Source organism: Dipodomys merriami, unplaced genomic scaffold, assembly GCF_024711535.1.
Source record: "Dipodomys merriami isolate MVZ:Mamm:240054 unplaced genomic scaffold, mDipMer1.0.p SCAF_33, whole genome shotgun sequence".
Classification (NCBI taxonomy): domain Eukaryota; kingdom Metazoa; phylum Chordata; class Mammalia; order Rodentia; family Heteromyidae; genus Dipodomys; species Dipodomys merriami.
Genome location: NW_027204826.1, coordinates 15,395,243 through 15,414,132, shown reverse-complemented (window position 1 = coordinate 15,414,132; position 18,890 = coordinate 15,395,243).

The following is an 18,890-nucleotide window of genomic DNA, read 5'->3' as shown; positions in this document are numbered from 1 at the left end:
CTGGGGTTCACGCCGGGCTTAAAGAGGACTTTTAAGATCCAAATGGCCAGCCAAGGAAAGAGAGGCCTCTCCGGACCTTCATGAGGGGCTGAAGAGGGCAAAAGTGAACACCTCAAGTTCAAGGCAAAGCCAAGAGAAGACACTTGTACAGCTTAATTGGGACCCTGTTTTTTTGTTTGTGTTTAACCCTAGGTTGCAGGTCTCTGGGGGAAAAAATCAAGTTTGTGGTGGATCGGTGGACTCTTTCTTGTTTTTTACTCAGCAAGCACACGCCTCTCTCGCGTCCTTTCCAGACCCTCTCACTCGGAATGGAACCCTCCTCCCCCCCCCCCCCCCCCCCGCAAGCTCTGAACGTAACGCTTCCAGATCTGCCCCTCGGCTGTATCGCACGTGACCAGCTCCCGTGGGAATAAAATGATCTAAAGCCAGTCAGGCTACCACTCGCTTTCGCTCTCAAAAGTCCTTTCCTGCCCGACTGCAGCCAGCCCTCGCTCTCAGAAACTTCTAAAGATGCACCTGCCATCTTCCACGAGCAGGGGAATGATTTGGCCTCCCCCTGGCTTTTCCCTGGATGTGATCCCTAAAGCTTCCCGAGGGTTTTACGTGCCTGGGGATTCATGGGGAATAAAAGAGGCGAGATGCAGCAAGCACCATCCGGATCCCATGCCAGCATCCTGGGAAGCGTTTTCTACCAGTGCCCGCCGGGGAAGGGGTGTTACCACCCTGGGAGGTGACGAAGGCCACCTTGGTGCCCCTGCACAATGGTAACAGGACAGCTCTGCACGCCGGGGGGGGGGGGGGGACAGAGGATGACCGCCGCGGGACCTGCACCGTGTCCTTGGTGCGGCCAGCTGGGGGCAGCCGTCACCTCTGCGCTGCGAATGTTGCATCCCCAGTGCCATTACTGCAGGGAGGGTTACGAGATTCCCATCCCCCACCCCGTCATGCAATGTTCACTGCTCAAGGCCCAGCCACCCTCTTGGAGGCTGAGACCCAGAAGGAGGACGTGGTGTGTCCAAGGTCACACAGGACAGAGCCCAGTGTGCTTGCTCCCAAATCCTCCGTCTTCCCCCTGGCTGGTCTGGACTGCCAGCTGCCAGGAACACACACTGTGTTCTGCCTACACATGAACACATGTTCAGTGAGAGCCTACTTTGTTCCAGGTACTGTACTTATAGGTTAGGGACCCAAGGACAGAGCCGAGCATCACAATGCAAGGAAACATCAACCAAGACAGCCAGGGCTCAGAGTAGGTTTTCATGGTGATATAAAGAAGATGGAGATGCAGGAGCTGGCGGCAGGGAGGATAGAAGGGTACTCAGAAGGCCCATACCCAGTGGAAGAATGGTGGTGGCAAGCTGCAAGGTGGGAGGGATCAGTGGAGAACAGGGTGTTTGGGGTTGAGGTTTTTGACGTGGAATTGTTTCTGGCGGTAACGAGATCCAGGCATGCTGAAGATGGGGGTGGGGAGGATTTGCTATGACGGAGGGGCAATGAAGAACACGAGACGCCAGGCTATCGGACGCATCACCCTTCGTGAGCGGTGTCGTTTCCTTCCCACAGCCAGGCTGCCACATCCGCGTCTTTGTCCTCCTTGAACAGATGAAGGAGAATCGCAGGGGTGAAGTGCTAGAGCCAGGACAGCAAAGTCACAGAGCGGGGCTTCAGCCCAGCGAAGGGAGCCTGCACAATGACGGTAGCCTTTCTCTATTCGTTTGCTGGTCATTGGCCGAGCTGCATTCTGCACTCCCTTAAACCTCACTACCCCTGCTTTCTCACATCTGGACTTCTTCTGGCTTTTCACTGCAGTGAACTGAACAAAAAGATGCCCCGTGGGCTGCAAGGAGAGGAGGGAGGGGAGGAAAGGAGGGGGAGGAGGCTGCCAGACTGCAAAGATGCAAGGTCACAAGAAAGACAAGAGTGAGCTACAGGCCAACAGGCTTCTAATCCTTGACCCATCAGGAAGGGAGGGTGACCTGAACCTCCAAACTTCAGGAAGGCAGCCTCTCTGTCTCCTGCCAGTCTGACACAGCGAAGCACTCGGTGATAGCAGAAGCATGTCTCGTTCTCCAAATACAGCGCTAAACGGCATCATAAATACCGAGAGACCAACTGTTAGAGAAACAGACATGCAGCCCACAGCGAGGTGCATTCTGTCTCGAGACAGATCTTCTAGGGGGGAGGAGGAGGAGACAATGGAAAGAGGGAAGGCAGATATTCATTATCTTCAGATTTGTTCACGTTCACACCTAGCCAACCTGTGCCCAAGAGGAACGTTTTAGACTTGATTTCTGCCTTAACTGGCCATCAGACACCTTGCTATGAACCAAGACTTCAAAGTTTCTGAATAGAGGAAACATACACTGCTGAGTTAGCCAGAGACTAACCAATATGTCACTAATATGACTGGGCTTGCTAAACGCCAAATGGTGGGAAAGACATTCATCTCCCTTCATGATCGAGGGCAGTGGCTGAGTGAAGGCTGATCCTTCAAGGAAGGACACAGCCCTCGCCAAAGAAGTTCGCCAACTTCTCTTTGTCCCCTCCACCCGTCGATTCTGCGCGTCCTTTCTTCATCCCCGTCAGAAGGTTTGTTTCCAAAATGAGTTTTCAACCCTCACGCTGGTAAGTCCTCTAGCTGCTCACTCTGCAAGGCGGGGACGGTAGACCGTTATTGTCTTAGAACTTCCATTGGAAAGAGTTTTATTTCCATTTTAATATCCTTTGGGGAGAGAGCTCATGAGCAAAAGAGCACCTGCGTAGTATAAATACTTAAAAGGAAAGCAGCCCGGGAACCGCCGTGGATGGCCATAATTTCTCCCAGGGTCCTGGACTGGAGGAAGCGGTGTATTTCTTCCGTCCTGCGAGGCCGTCGTCTCTGCCACGGAACGGGCTGTGAGGGGCACCGGGCTGACGTCGAGTCTTCACCAGGAACATTTTCCACCAGCTGCCTGCTAACTTCCCCCGAGAGGCCCGCTCCATTCTCCGTCTCATGGCAGGCGGCCTGGCAGGCCGAGGGGCTGGGCTTCTTTAGTCCTAGCCCCGGGGCTCCACGAGATCATTCTGCAGCCTTCCTCCTGTCCAAGGCAGTCCCATCTCTGTGCCTAGCAAACGTGGCGCTGTTTTCATTCCCTCTCGGGTCCAGCAGTTTTGCCAGAGGACGATGAGGGTCAGACTCCATCTTCCCCACTCACCATTCTCAAGACTTCTCATGAGCTATGGAACTCTCTAGACTTCAGTTTCCCACTGTGTAAAATGGGAGCTACATTTCATCCTTAGGGACACATGTGTGTGTGCATGTGTGTATGCGAGAGAGAAAGAGAGGCTGTTGTTAATATGACATATAGCAATGTGTTTGAAATTAATAGGACTCTGGGCATAAACCTAAGCTGTGGTTCCTTTTTGTTTTCTGCCAGCACCAGGGCTTGAACTCAGAGCCTCGGCTCTGTCCCTACGCAGTTTTGCTCAAGGCTAGCACTCTACCACTTGAGCCACAGTGCCCCTTCTAGCTTTTTGGGTAGTTAACTGGAGATAGGAGTCTCACAGACTTTCCTGCCCTGGCTGGCTTTGAACCATGATCCACAGATCTCAGACTCCTGAGTATCTAGGATTACCGGCATAAGCCACCAGTGCCCAAATTACCAGGGTTTTTACAGTACTAGTATTAGTATGTTATTATATAAAAACTTAGCGGGCAGGGGTGTCTGTGGCTCACTCTCATAATCCTAGCTACTGAGGAGCCTGAGACCAAAAGATCCTAGTTCAAAGCCAGTCTAGGCAGATAAATCCAAAAGGCCTTTTATCTCCAGCTAACCAGCCCAAAAGCAGAGCTGCAGATGTGGCTCAAGCGGTAGAGCACCAGCCAAGCAAACTGCAGTAATGGGGGAAAAATACATGAAAACAGTATACAAAATCAGTGCACAGGTACTTAACAAAAATGCCTTCTGTATTGTATAACATCTGAGCTGGCTGGCAGGACTCTATTTTTCAATTAATGAGCTGTCTTTGAGTGGTTTGAGGTTTACAAAAAAACTGAGCAGAAAGCGAGAAGAGTCCCCAGACCCCTTCTCACACTCTCCCACCCCAGGATAATTATTAGCTTTTTTTTATAACCTTCGTCATCAGCTGGGATTCCTCCTTCTAAAGAAATAACTCGAGACCACCCGGCCCGCCTGATCGCGATCGCAACGATCCAGCACTCTCCACCTGAGCAGAGAGGTTCCATCCCGCCAAAGCGGCTCGGCGCGACAAAGGGTCCTGTCTGCAGACCACCCGCCCGCCCGATCACGATCGCAACAACCCGGCGGGGTCACTTGGGCCCCAGAGGTACCGAGAAGAAGCTGCCTGAGCGTGGACACTCTTGACCCAACAGCTTCGACAGAGGCAGAGACAGAAAAGAATCACACAGAGCCACCACCGCCCAACCCAGCCCGGATTGCAACAACTGACGACCTACACCACACAGAAACAACCAGCTCCAGGGTGAGTACCCCACAGGGGAAGTGTATCCCTCAAGGGAGACCAGAGCTGGAGGGAATCCCCAGACCCTGACCTAGACTCCCTACCCCAGCACCCGGACCACAGGACCCACTAAAACTGGGAACTGTTTGAGAGCTCCACCAGCCCGTGGAGCACACTCAGCTGGCCAGGCTAGAGCAAGAGCACCCCTGGAAGGGAGCTTAAATGCCCAAGCCAGGAACAGCGCCCCTGGGTCAAGACTACCAACAGTAGAAGAAATTTGAACTGTGTCCCCCAGGCTGTATAACCTAGGGGGTATACACATCAGCACAGGCCTAACAAGCGCGCTCCAGGCTGGGGCCGGAACCAAGCCCGGGGATCCGGCGCCTGAACAACACAACCAACTCCTCCCAATTGAAGTAAAAAGCTGAGCATACGCCTCAACAGAGGGGAGAAAACCAGGAAACAACACTCCCCCGGGAAGCACGCCTGTGACAACAAAAGACCTGGAGGCCCAGGACAAGAGAAGCCCAAACCCCACCAAAACTCCACCCATATACCCTAGACTGGGAATTGGGCAACACAGGCTGCCAGCACCTGATAGTAAGCAGGAGCTCAGACTGTTAAGGCGGCTCAGCAATAGAGTGATAGTCTTGGATGTATGAGGCCCTGCATCTGATTCCTCAGCATCACAAAAGCAAAAAGGGTCAGAAGTGGTGCTGTGGCTCAAACGGTAGGGTGCCAGCCTTGAGCTGAAAAAGCTGAGGGACAGCACCCAAACCTAGAGTTCAAGCCCACAACCAGCCCAAAACAAATAAACAAAAACACATCAGGAGCCCATAGCAGACTCCAGCATTTGGGAGAGTGCATCCAGAGCATCTGTTCTTCACAAGAGCACCCGTAGGAGCAAACACAAGCAGTCTAGGCTGCTCAACCCTTCCAAAGGCGGGAACTGTCAGCAATCTACAGCAGAGAGCTGAGAATCCTAAGTAAGTCAGAATAGCAGCTGGAAATAGGCTCCCAACAGAACCCAGATCAGGCACAGACTCTCTCTACCAATACAGAATCAGCAACCAAGCAAAGACAGACACACCAAAACAAAATTGAAGAGCAGTCTCCTGAACCTCCATGCGAAAATCACAGAGAAAAATCACAAGGTTTACTACCACCCAGGACAGCAAGCTCACCCCAAAAGCCAGCAGCCACACAGGGGAGAGCCCCAGTGGGAGCAAAGCAGGAATGGAAGACAAAGGCTACTTCCAAGGGTTGCTGGAGGCAATGACTCAAGAAATAAAGCGAGAAATTTATCAGAAATTGAAAGAGCACAAGGATGAACTATCCAAAGAGATACAGGGTATCAAACAAGAGATGCATGCAAAAATAGAAGCTGCACAAACCTCAATAAGAAGTGAGATAAACGCCAAATTAGAGGTAATGCATACCTCATTGAGAGGTGAGATCAGTACTCTGAGAACCAACATTGAATCCATAAAGGGATCCATTTCCTCCATGCAAACCACAATAGAAGCCACTGTCAACAGAGTGAATGAAATGGAAGGTCGAGTGTCAGATACAGAAGACAGAATACACCAACTGGACCAAAAAGTGACAGATATGGAAAAATTACTCAAATTAAACCAAAGGGATATTCAAGAGCAAGCAGATAATGCTAAAAAATTTAACCTTCGCATAATTGGAGTGGACGAAGGTGAGGAATTCCAGAGCAAGGGAATGCAACACCTATTTAACAAGATAATCAATGAAAATTTTCCCCACCTCAAAAACGACCATCTTAACTACATCACAAAAGCTTATCGAACACCCAACAAGCAAGACCCCAGGAGAAACACTTCTAGACACATTATAGTAAAAATGATAGATCTGAATAATAAGGAAACAATCCTGCATGCAGCAAAAATGAAGAAGGAGCTATACTACAATGGGAAAAAAATAAGAATTACTGCAGATCTCTCCACACAAACAATGAATGCAAGAAAAGCCTGGGAAAGCACCATACGAGCCCTGAGAGCCAATAACTGCCAACCCAGACTGATCTACCCGGCAAAGCTAGCATTCACATTTGATGGAGAACTGAAAACTTTTAATAGCAAAGAAAAACTAAATGAATTCATAAACATTAAGCCAGCATTACAAAGAATTCTAAGAGGGGGGACACAACCTGAAGAAAGCAGCCAGGAACTGGGGCCTGCCCCAAACAGGCATTACTCAAAGTCTAACTGAGCAAGCACAGGAGGAAAGGAAAAAAGAAAAACTTAGGAAAACGGAATGGCAGGGACAACAATGCATCTCTCTATACTTTCTCTTAATATAAATGGGCTGAATTCGCCAATTAAAAGAAAACGAACTGAGGACTGGATAAGAAAACAAGACCCATCCATCTGTTGCCTTCAGGAGACCCACCTCTCAGCCAAACATACAAACAAACTCAGAGTGAAGGGGTGGAAAAGGATCTACCAATCAAACGCCCCCAGTAAGAAAGCAGGTGTAGCTATCCTGATATCTGACAAAATAAACTTTTCATTAAAATCAGTACAGAAAGACAAGGACGGACACTACATATTAATAAAGGGAACAATCCAAGAGGAGGATATAACCATCATCAACTTATATGCCCCAAATATTGGTGCACCCAGATATGTCAAACAAATGCTCTCAAACTTACAGAATAAAATAGATCCCAATACGATAATACTAGGAGACTTTAACACACCACTCTCACCAAAGGACAGGTCTACCAACCAGAGGATTGGCAAAGAAGCTACCGAATTAAGAGAGGCCATACTGCAAGCGGAATTAACTGACATCTACCGAGTATTTCACCCTAAAACAACACAGTACACATTCTTCTCAGCAGCTCATGGAACTTTCTCCAAAATAGACCATATCATAGTTCATGCAAGGAACTTAAGCAAATACAAAGGGATCGACATAATCCCCTGTATCCTATCTGACCACAGTGGAATCAAGCTAGCTCTCAATAACAAAGCATACAGCAGAAATTTCTCCAATACATGGAAATTGAACAGCACACTCCTTAACAATGCCTGGATAACAGAAGAGATCAGAGAAGAAATAAAGCATTTCCTACAACTCAATGAAAATGAAAACACCTCACAAAGAAACTTGTGGGACACAGCAAAAGCAGTCCTGAGGGGCAAATTTATTGCCCTCAGTGCCCACATCAAGAGAATGGAGACAGACCAAGTAAATAATCTCATGTTGCAATTAAAACAGCTAGAAAAACAGGAAAAAATGGAACCTAAAGCTACTAGAAGAAGCCAGATAACCAAATTAAAAGCAGAGATTAACCAATTAGAAAATCAGAAAACCATAACCAAAATAAACCAAACAAAAAGCTGGTTCTTTGAAAAAATAAACAAAATTGATGGCCCATTGGCTAGATTAATTAAAAAAAGAAGAGAGGAAACCCATATTAATAGGATTAGGGATGCCACGGGAAACATCACCACACGTACCCAAGATATCCAAACAATTCTAACAGACTACTTTCAAAAGCTATACTCTCTAAAGGAAGAAAATCGGGCAGAAATGGATGCATTTTTAGAGAAATACAAGTTGCCCAAACTGAGCAAAGAAGAAGTTAACCAATTAAATAAGCCAATATCCTATAATGAGATACAGGAAGCTATCAAAAGTCTTCCAACAAAAAAAAGCCCAGGACCAGATGGATTCACAGCAGAATTCTCTAAGACCTTTAAACAAGAACTAATACCCATACTCCTCAAGCTCTTCAGAGAAACAGAGAAGGAAGGAGCTATCCCAAACTCATTCTACGAAGCCAATATCACACTCATCCCCAAACCAGGCAAAGACCCAACCAAAAAGGAGAATTACAGGCCAATCTCCTTGATGAACACAGATGCAAAGATCCTTAACAAGATTCTAGCTAACAGAATCCAGAAACACATAAAAAAAATAATTCACTATGACCAGGTAGGCTTCATCCCAGAGACACAGGGATGGTTTAACATACGTAAGTCAATAAATGTAATCCAACATATCAACAGAGCCAAGGTCAAGAATCACATGATTATCGCTACAGATGCAGAAAAGGCCTTTGACAAAATTCAACATTCATTCATGCTAAAAGCTCTGGAGAAAATAGGAATAGAAGGAACATTTCTAAAAACAATAAAAGCCATTTATGACAGACCAATAGCCAATATTATACTTAATGGGGAAAAGCTACAACCAATTCTCCTAAAATCAGGAACAAGGCAAGGATGCCCACTGTCTCCACTCCTCTTCAATATAGTCCTAGAACCCTTAGCCAGGGCAATAAGGCAAGAAAAAGACATTAAAGGGATCCTCATAGGAAAAGAAGAAGTTAAACTATCCCTTTTTGCAGACGACATGATACTATACCTCCACGATCCCAAAAACTCCATCCCCAAACTCTTAGAAATCATAAATCACTTTGGCAAAATAGCAGGATACAAAATAAACCCACAAAAATCAGTTGCCTTCCTATACACAGATAATGTACAGGAAGAGAGGGAAATAAAGGGAGCAACCCCATTCACAATAACCTCCCGAAAAATAAAATATTTAGGAATTAACCTAACCAAAGATGTAAAAGAACTATTTAATGAGAACTATAAAAAGTTAAAGAAAGAAATTGCAGAAGACACTAGGAAATGGAAAGACCTCCCATGCTCCTGGATAGGCCGACTTAATATAGTAAAGATGGTAATACTTCCAAAACTAATATACAAATTCAATGCAATTCCTATTAAAATCCCAATGACGTACATCACTGAAATACAGAAAACAGTCCAAAAATTCATATGGAACAACAAAAGACCTAGAATAGCCAAAACAATTCTAGGGGATAAAGACAATATGGGAGGGCTATCCATGCCGAACTTCAAACTCTACTACAGAGCTATAATAACAAAGACAGCATGGTACTGGCACAAAAACAGACCCGAAGACCAATGGAACAGAATAGAAGATCCAGAAATAAATCCACAGGCCTACAGCCAGCTGATATTCGACAAAGGAGCCAAAGACATACAATGGAAGAAACACAGCCTCTTCAACCGTTGGTGCTGGGAAAACTGGGCAGCCACATGCAGAAAACTAAAAGTGGACCCCAGCCTATCACCATGCACCAACATCAACTCAAAATGGATTAAAGACCTTAACATTAAACCTGAATCTCTGAAACTACTGCAGGACAGAGTAGGAGAGACACTTGAACTAATAGGCACAGGAAGGAACTTCCTGAACAGAGTCCCAGGGTCACAACAAATTGGAGAGAGACTCGACAAATGGGACTACCTTAAAATAAAAAGCTTCTGCACAGATAAAGCTATCGCAACCAAGCTAGAAAGACAACCAACTAATTGGGAAAAAATATTTACCAGCAATATATCAGACAAGGGGTTAACATCCTGTATATACAGGGAACTCAAGAAACTAATCCCTCCCAAACCCAACACACCAATTACTAAATGGGCAAGGGAACTAAAGAGGGACTTCTCAAATGAAGAAATAAAAATGGCAAAGAAACACATGAGGAAATGTTCATCATCCCTGGTGGTGAAGGAAATGCAAATAAAGACAACCCTGAGATACCACCTTACCCCAGTCAGAATGTCCCACATCCACAAATCAGCCAACGACAAATGCTGGAGGGGATGTGGAGAACGAGGAACGCTATTACACTGCTGGTGGGAATGTACACTCATACAACCACTTTGGAAAGCAGTCTGGAGGGTCCTTAGAAAGCTAAAGATTGACCTCCCTTACGACCCAGTCATACCACTTCTAGGCATCTACCCTGAACAACAGGAACCAATATACAAGGACACGTGCACCTCCATGTTTATTGCAGCACTGTTCGCAATAGCTAGGATATGGAAACAACCTAGATGCCCCACCACAGATGAATGGATCCAAAAATTGTGGTATCTATACACAATGGAATATTATGCAGCCATTAGAAATGACAAAATAATGGCATTTGCAGGGAAATGGATGGAGCTAGAAGGAATCATGTTGAGCGAGGTAAGCCAAGAACGAAGAGACAAACAGTACATGGTCTCCCTGATAAGTGGATGATGAATCCAAAAGGTTAGGTGATATGACAAAACTAACAGGACTTAAGAAACAAAGAACTCCCACTCATCTGGTTGAACCACTACTAAATATCCCCATGCTGCTGATCACATATATGGTATATAACATATGAGCACCGTTATATATTACAGACTGTGATAGACAATTTGCTCCAGGAAAGTTAGAATGAACTTGTGACTTTAAATGAGCATCATTATTCCACAATACTGTGAATTTCTGGAAATTAAGTAATCACTTAATCACGATCAAAAAAAAAAAAAAAAAAGAACCTTGGGGAAGGGAGGGAGGGAGGGGATGGTAGGGGGAAAACAATGGAGGGGGTAACAATGTTCAAGAGGAAGTGGAAGTGTACTCATTACCTCACTCATGTAACTGTAACCCTCTGTATAGTATCTCTACAATAAAAAAAATTTAAAAAAAAAAAAAAAAGAAAAGAAATAACTCACTTTGTACCTAGTCTGATGTTGGCAACTTCAAATTCTTCTTCATAAAAGGGATCTTCAAGTCTTACGTACTTCCATGGGGGGTGGGGGGCCATGGCTCAAATGCACAACCTCAAGTTCATGGCATCCTTGCCTACGGTCAATGTGTCAAAGACAAACTACCACTGAGCAAGACCAAAATGCACCCAAGGGGCCTGGCCAGGCTAACAGGTGCCTGAGAACTATCCAGAACAGCATCCTACCAATAACATCCTCCAGTGATGGACAAACTCCAGGGAAAGGTGCTGGGCTCCCTTATGGCTTCCTCAGCTCTTCCCTGAACTCACCCGGCCCAGTGTCCCTGAGCTCTGGGAACAGAGACGATCATTAGAACACACCTGGGAATCGCTCAGCCCATCTGGAATTAAAAAATAAAAAATAGCTCCAAAACCCCCAAAGTTTTTCATCAGCAACAATATGTGACCCACATAGACACACAGTTACTGCGTGTCTTTATTGATCCCATTTTGCATGACGGATTTAGACATTTTTGCTGTGGGATTTTGAAGCCGTTTGGCCCCTGCAGGGATGCTATGTCATAAACAGAATGTACCCTGCCATTTAACTTTTCTTGGGGTCTGTAGAGTTCTGCATCCTGAGCTACATCTTTCTCCCCCCGCCCTCCTCCCCGGCTCTGAGAAGGCGTTAGGAACCTGTTCCCTACCCCCACAGAACAGTGGTGAGGATGATATACCGTGGCCACATAGGAATTGGGCTTGGAACATCAGGAAGTGTAGGCAGTGTTGGTCCTGGCGGTGCAGATGTTAATGATAGCGCTGGCTTCTGGCATCAAAACCTCACCGTCCTCACTGCAAGTGTGAACATGGGAGGAGGTGGGGAGGATCCACTTCAATCTGAGTGCCCTGACCACTGGACAGTCACCTGAGAGCCAGTTGCTCACATGTGTAATCCCAGCTCCCCAGGAGGCTGAGATCCCAGGATCCCAGTTCAAAGCCAAGCCCAGGAAGACAAGTCTGTGAGACTCTTCTTATCTCCAATAAACCACAAAAAAGCCAGAGGTGATGATATGGTTCAAGTGGTAAATTAACACTAGCCTTGAGCCAAAAAAAAAAATCCAAAAAGGCTAAGTGCATGGGCCCTGAGTTCAAGCCCACAAAAATGATCAACGAACACAGACTTCTGGGCACTTCCAGCTGATGTCACAGCTGGTACCCCAGCCCTCCCCGCCCCTGCAGGACCTGCCACCTTGGTGTAGAGCAGCAGGATGTGCTGTGCCAGGTTCCCCAAGGGTAGATGGCCCACGGCCCAAGTAATTGGGGTAGGGTGGTGGGGAGGGCAAGCATGACTCTAAAATAGATGATGATTGAACTGGCCCAGGTGTATCTGTAGCTGTTCCTGGGTTTACTATGGAAGACATCTGTACCATCCAATAATCCACTTGGCTGAGGAAAAATGCCAGCACAGACCCGGTACCCACCTGACTGGGGCAAACAGCGGACTGCCAGGAACAGCCTATGAAGCTAGGAGGCTTGCATGTGAACCCAGCTGTTTGCAACAGGGGCGATGATGGTGGCTTTTGTCCCCTGCGATGTTGGACAGTCCCCTGAAGAGAAGCCACGGGGTGACGCCACCCCAGGGCCGGTGAACAGCTGCTCAACAAATAAACGAGCGTTCCCCGTGGAGGAGGTCGGCGCTCCATGCTTCCCTGCTAATTATTCCATTTTCAAGCGTGTTGCTGCATTTCGCACAAAATCTTGCTGAATCTATTGAGTGGCCGGCAGAGCGGGCTTTGCAAGGAAGGAGCAGCATCCACTGCAGTAGATGCTGAACATCAACACTACCGCCCCTCTACCATAGTGCCGGGAAACTTGTCTTCCCCAAGTCTCCATCAAGAATACACGGGATGTGGGACATCTTTCTAATAGTTCCACTGAGGCTCACTTAATCCCTAGAGCCGTGTGTGTGTGTGTGTGTGTGTGTGTGTGTGTGTGTGCGTGCGTGCGTGCGTGCGTGCGTGCATGCGTGCGTGCGTGCGTGTCTCTATTTCCAGCTTTTTGGTAGTTAAGTAGAGATAAGAGTCTCACAGACTTTCCTGCCCAGGCTGGCTTCAAACCATGATCCTCAGATCTCAGCCTCCTGAGTAGCTAGGATGATAGGCATGAGCCACGGGTGCTCAGCTATGTTTCCTTTTAAGAAGGGTTATAAAGGAGATCTGTGGGAGAGCTGAAAGGTAGAAGGGACATATATATGTTGCTAGCAAATCCATGAGAGACTCAACTCCAATTAATCAGAAAAAAGCTAGAAGTGGAGGTGAGGTTCATGTATTAGAGTACCAGCCATAAACCAAAAAACTCAAAGTCCTGAGTTCAAGCCCCAATAGTGGCACCAAAAAAAAGAAAAAAGAAAAGAAAAGGGTAAAGAAAAAAGGGAGACTATAACAGGGACAGAGAAAACAGAGAAAATCTTGAATTTTCTCCACCTAGAGAGAGATGGAGCTGGGAGACAAAGGACACAGAACCCTGGAACTTCTTGCAACATTGACTCTCTCTGGATTCTAAAGACTAGTTTATTGGCCAATTTTTTTTAGGGCTTTCAGATGCTAAATGGAAGTAATACCTCAAAGGAGAAAAAAAGAAAGGAAGAAAAAAAAGAAAGCATAAAGCCGTTTAGAATAATTTCCTTTTACAAATTTACTTTTATTATTATATCTTGAAATACAGGTGTAATGGCATAAATGTATTTAAAGTAAAAGACTCGTGACTATTTGAGAAAGCACTAAAACGTGCTATCAAGCTCCAATTGCACTCAGGTGTTAATAAACACAGAGGTGATGAACACTACTACCCACATTAGAGCCAACGATTAATATGAAATAGACCCACCATCTGTGCTGCCACACAGAAAATTCTTCACTCTTTCAGATTGTATGGTTACCCCATAAAAATGCTAGTATATTTCGAGCCCTCAGATGGGGTTTTCAAGGTCTCTAAGCCGAAGTTAAAATTTTCCAAGAGAAAAACCATCCTGAAAATCTCATGCCGCTGGGGAGGGAAGGGATGGGAGGGGAAAAACAAAGGATGGGGTAACAATGCTCAATAGGAAATGGACTCATTGCCTTGCTATTGTAACTGTAACCCCTCTGTACACTATCTTCACAATAAAACATATATCCAAAATTAAAAATAACCCAAAAATAAACAAGTTAGTTTCATGCCGCCTTTTTATAACAGATACTAAATGTCCACTGTCTCACACCACGTAAGGACTTGACCCCCTCTCCAGCATGCTGTGCCTCCGTTGTCCGCTGCCAATGCTCTAAGATACCATCGGCCTCTCTGAGGCCTGAGCCACTAAACAACAAGTCCAGGCTGAACTGTGCAAGACAAGACTTCACGGAAACGGCCTCATTCCATGCTGCAAGGGATGACAAAAGCTACCCACTGAAGAACATGCTCTGTGCTGTGAAGTACAAAGAACAGAATTCACTTGCTAACTGGGTGCCGGCGGCTCACACCTGTCATCCTAGCTGCTCAGGAGGCTGAGATCTGAGGATCACGGTTCAAAGCCAGCCTGGGCAGGAAAGTCTGTGAGACTCTTATCTCCAATGAACCACCAGAAAACCGGATGTGGTGCTGTGGCTCAAAATGGTAGAGTGCTAGCCTTGAGTGAAAAGCTCAGGGACATCACCCAGGCCCTGAGTTCTAGCTCTAAGATGGACCAAAACAAAAATAAAAACAAAACCAGAATTCACTTGCTGTTCTGAGCAAAAACTCTGAATTCATTTCATTGAAAAAGGAAACATAATACTATCATTGAGCCAGACAATTGTGCTTTTGTTTCTGTAAGGAAATGGCTTAAGTCCTGGGTTTCAAGTCCCCAGGTTTTGGCACCAAGGGCACTTGAAATCCAGGAGCTCAAGATATTTCCCAACATTTTGTGCCAAAACGCAGACTATATCCTGACAGATTCCAGGGTTGTTTTTAATTTTGTTTTTGTTTTTTTTTTAATTTATATTTATTGTTCTTGTTTGTGTTGGTAGGGGGTTTCTGCCTTTTGGGAAGGGGCAAAGGGGTCACAGAAATGGAGTGAGGAAGGGTGAACAAATGCAGCCATAGTACTCAGCATACACTATGTAAAAAATGAATTCTGCAATTTGTGGGCAGGGACAGGAGGAGGCAACTGGGGGGGGGGGTTGGAATAAGGAAAAGGTGTCATTGTCCAGGAAGAATTGTACTCATTATCCAACTTAGGGAATTATAAGTCCTCTGAATACTACCTTAACAATAATAATACAATGCTATGTATAAATACCTATTCAATAACTGCTCTGCAGCAAGCGCTGTTATTTCTGATGACACCATAGATGAATATGCCAAGGGAGATGAGACCATTCCTAGGACCCACCCTGCCCCCACCCCTGGCTGAAATGCCCATTCTCTTCCCATTCACCTTTCCCCTTAGGGCCTTTCTGTGAAGCCCCTTCCCCAGCCTGCCTCTCTGGCAGTGACTCCTCCTCCTTTCTGCCACTCCAATGCCGGCCTCCCAGCCCCATCCAGCCCTGTCCCGCTCGGCGTGGTAAGCATGCCACTGTCGGCACCACACTGTCTCCCACAGGAGTCCCACGAGCCTCAGCCCCGCCATGCCAGCGTGACCCAGACAGGGCGGGAGACTGAGGTTTGAGGACCAGAAGAATGCAGGCGGCACTGACCCAGACAGATAAAAACGTTGAACTACTTTGGATGCTGGCATGGACTTGAGCAGGCGTGGCTGTGTCTTCTCACACTGAGAGGGGCTGGGCCCACACAGAGCCTGCCTGTGTGCAGGAGGGAAGTGGGGGGGAGGGACTGGGCGGGTTCTTGAATAGCCAGACGGGCTTTCCCAGGGTGCCCCACTACTCCCAATTCGGCCCTCAGCAACACCAGTTCCTTTCTTGCCTGTGGCACTGGCTGGCGTCCATTCGCTTTCTGTGATGTATGTTCCAAATGACATCACGTCACTTCTTTGAAATTCAAAAAGCCCGGATTAACGAGCCATGGACTTCAAGCAAATTGGTGGTGCCATCCATCACATCTGACCATCACTGTGGGAATGGCACAGGATTCCCAGGCTGCTACTGCACGCAGAGGCTTGAGTGAGACTGAAGCCCACAGTGGGGTGCTCATCCTCCCTAGAAATACGCTGGGTTTTCTGTGTGCTGGGAATTAAACAATCCTATTCCCAAGCTGGCACTTTATTGAGAGAAGGTGAACCTCTTCAAATGCTGTATTAAATTCCAATCTCCTCCAAAATGATATACATTTAATTCCTCATTCTACCAATCTATTGAAAATATCCCTTGGCTGCCTTTCAGGAGGGGGAAAAAAACCGATATGCATTGTGAACTCTTGCAGATTTGGTTGAAGTATTAAGAACCACTCACCCACATATTCAGCCGAGGCCCTTTTTATTCCATTCCATTTCCCCAAACTCCTTTATATAATGTCAGAGCCACGAAAACCCGGAGCAGTGCCCAGGCACAGGCATTCACCTTTTCTTCCGCAGAGAAAATGGTCTTAACATTTATAAATGAAAAATATAGATCAAACTAATTACCTCCTTTTCTTCCAGCATAAAAGACAATCTAACGCCATTCTTTTGGACATAATGCCATTTATTTCATGTAAGGGTTTGTGTGTGTGTATGTGCACGCGCACGCATGCTAAAAAAGATGGTATTTGATATGTGTGAATCAAAATCCAGATTAGCTAATTAGCTGATGTGTCTGAGAATGAAATGAATCAATATGCTGCGAAATCACTGGAAGCGTGGGAGGAAAGTCAGGGCTGGGTGAGCCTTGTACAGGAGCTCCCGAACCTCCTCTGCTGGCGAAAGAAAAGACGCTTATTTTCCAAAGCAAAACAGAGCAAGACTTTGCTTAGCTGAAATGATCCGGGAATGAATGGGAGCTGGGTAGCTCAGGGGTCCCAGAGAGCTGTAGGTAACTTTTTGCAACAGCAAAAGGGTTTTATTTACCTTCAACTTGCCCCGGCCTTCTTGTATAAAATGCATTCAACATCACCTGCTGGATATCGTCGCTGTGAACACAAACTTAATTCACTGAAGACCCGAGGACCTGCTGAATTTGTTTGTCGCTGTTACTCTAAATTCCTGGCTTGCAAGTCTCTGACAGTGACCGCTGCCTTGAGCGCTGTTTCCTCACTCTGGGGTAGACCCTCAAGTCCGCCTCTCAGAAAAGTAACCTGACACTGGATGGATTGCCAAAGTGTCATCTTTAACTATGAAGGATTTATACCCCCCCAAAAAAAAAAAAAACCCTATTCTGTAGTAATAGTGGGTGAAGACATTCGTTATATAGAATTTATCCAGTCTGAGGGCTCCAATCATGTTTTGTTGTTGTTGTTGTTTTAGGAAGAGACTAATACAGAGGCCATACCTTTAACAGTTATGTCACTTTTAGTCCTAAATGATCCAATCTTGAGTTTGGAAGAAAGGCAGAAAATAAGATTCTTGAATAGAGTTTACTGACCATGAGTTCATGAAAGATTCTTCCAACAACAGCATAGAAGAGAACATGTTAAAGTGAAACCCCTTTGTACAACTACCTAAGGATTAATTAATTCATTAATTTAAAAAAACTCGCAGAGGGCTGGGAAGGTGGCTAGAGTGCTTACCTTGCATGCCTGAGGCCCTGGGTTCGATTCCTCAGCACCACATAAGCAAAAAGAAAAAAGCCGGAAGTGGCGCTGTGGCTCAAGTGGTAAAGCGCTAGCCTTGAGCTGAAGAGCTGAGGGACAGCGCCCAGGCCCAGAGTTCAGGCCCCACGACCGGACCCAAAAAAAAAAAAAAAACTCACAGAAGAACCCAGGCTGACACAAACATCAGTATCACTCCAGGATTACCAGACAATAATTCAAGATAGATCATTCCACTGACTTAACTAGTGCCATAACATCTCTGGCCTGCTAGTCTGTAACTTTTACTTTTTATTATTGGTTTACAAACATTTATACCTCTACTTCAAGAGGTGTGGATTTTCTAGGTACCAGAAGCTACATACAGAGCTAAGGGCCTCTCCTTGTCCCCATTCCACGTGTGAGTCTTTCCAAAATGGACCTTGTGGTTTCTCGTGCCGAGTCAGAAGATGTAGTCCTGCCTTCTTGTCTCTACATCCCTGGTGTGTCCATCCTACCCTTGACGATCGAGCAAAAGGTCAACATTTCTTGGGATCTCTCTCCAGTGCTGTAGCTTTGGGAATATTTCTTAATGATCTTTATTTGAAAAATACATATAGAACCTACTCTACTATTGGATGATCAGATTGGATGTTGTAAGGAAATGGACAGGCACGATGTATTCCACAAAGAGGCAGTGCCAGGCTTTTCTATCAAGTTATCCTGGATTCAATACTGTCTCTACTACTGGCTTTTACTTTGCTTCCCAATTTTTCTTTCTTTCTTCCTCGTTCTCGTGTCTCCAGATTCCCTGTGTCTCCTAATTTTGTCTCATATTTTCCATGAGTTGTCAAAATACAGTGATGCTTCCTAGACATACACAGAAAACAAAAGAAAATGGGCTTGAATTGGAGTCCTGCCTTCTGCCAAATCCAGGAGAGATTTTTATGCACTTATTTCTGGCACACATCTTCCAGATGTCTGGTCTTGGAGTCTGGATGTTTGATGGAAGACTTCCTTTTACATTCTCATCTCAAAAATTAGTCCCCATGCCATCAGTTTTATCCAAGAATTTGGACTTGAAATAAATGAGCCTTAATGACATCAAACTAAGTATTTCTTGAGCATGAACCTCATCAAGCCTGGAGTCTAATTCTCTTCTTGTAGAGGGGAGGAGAACCAACCATGGATA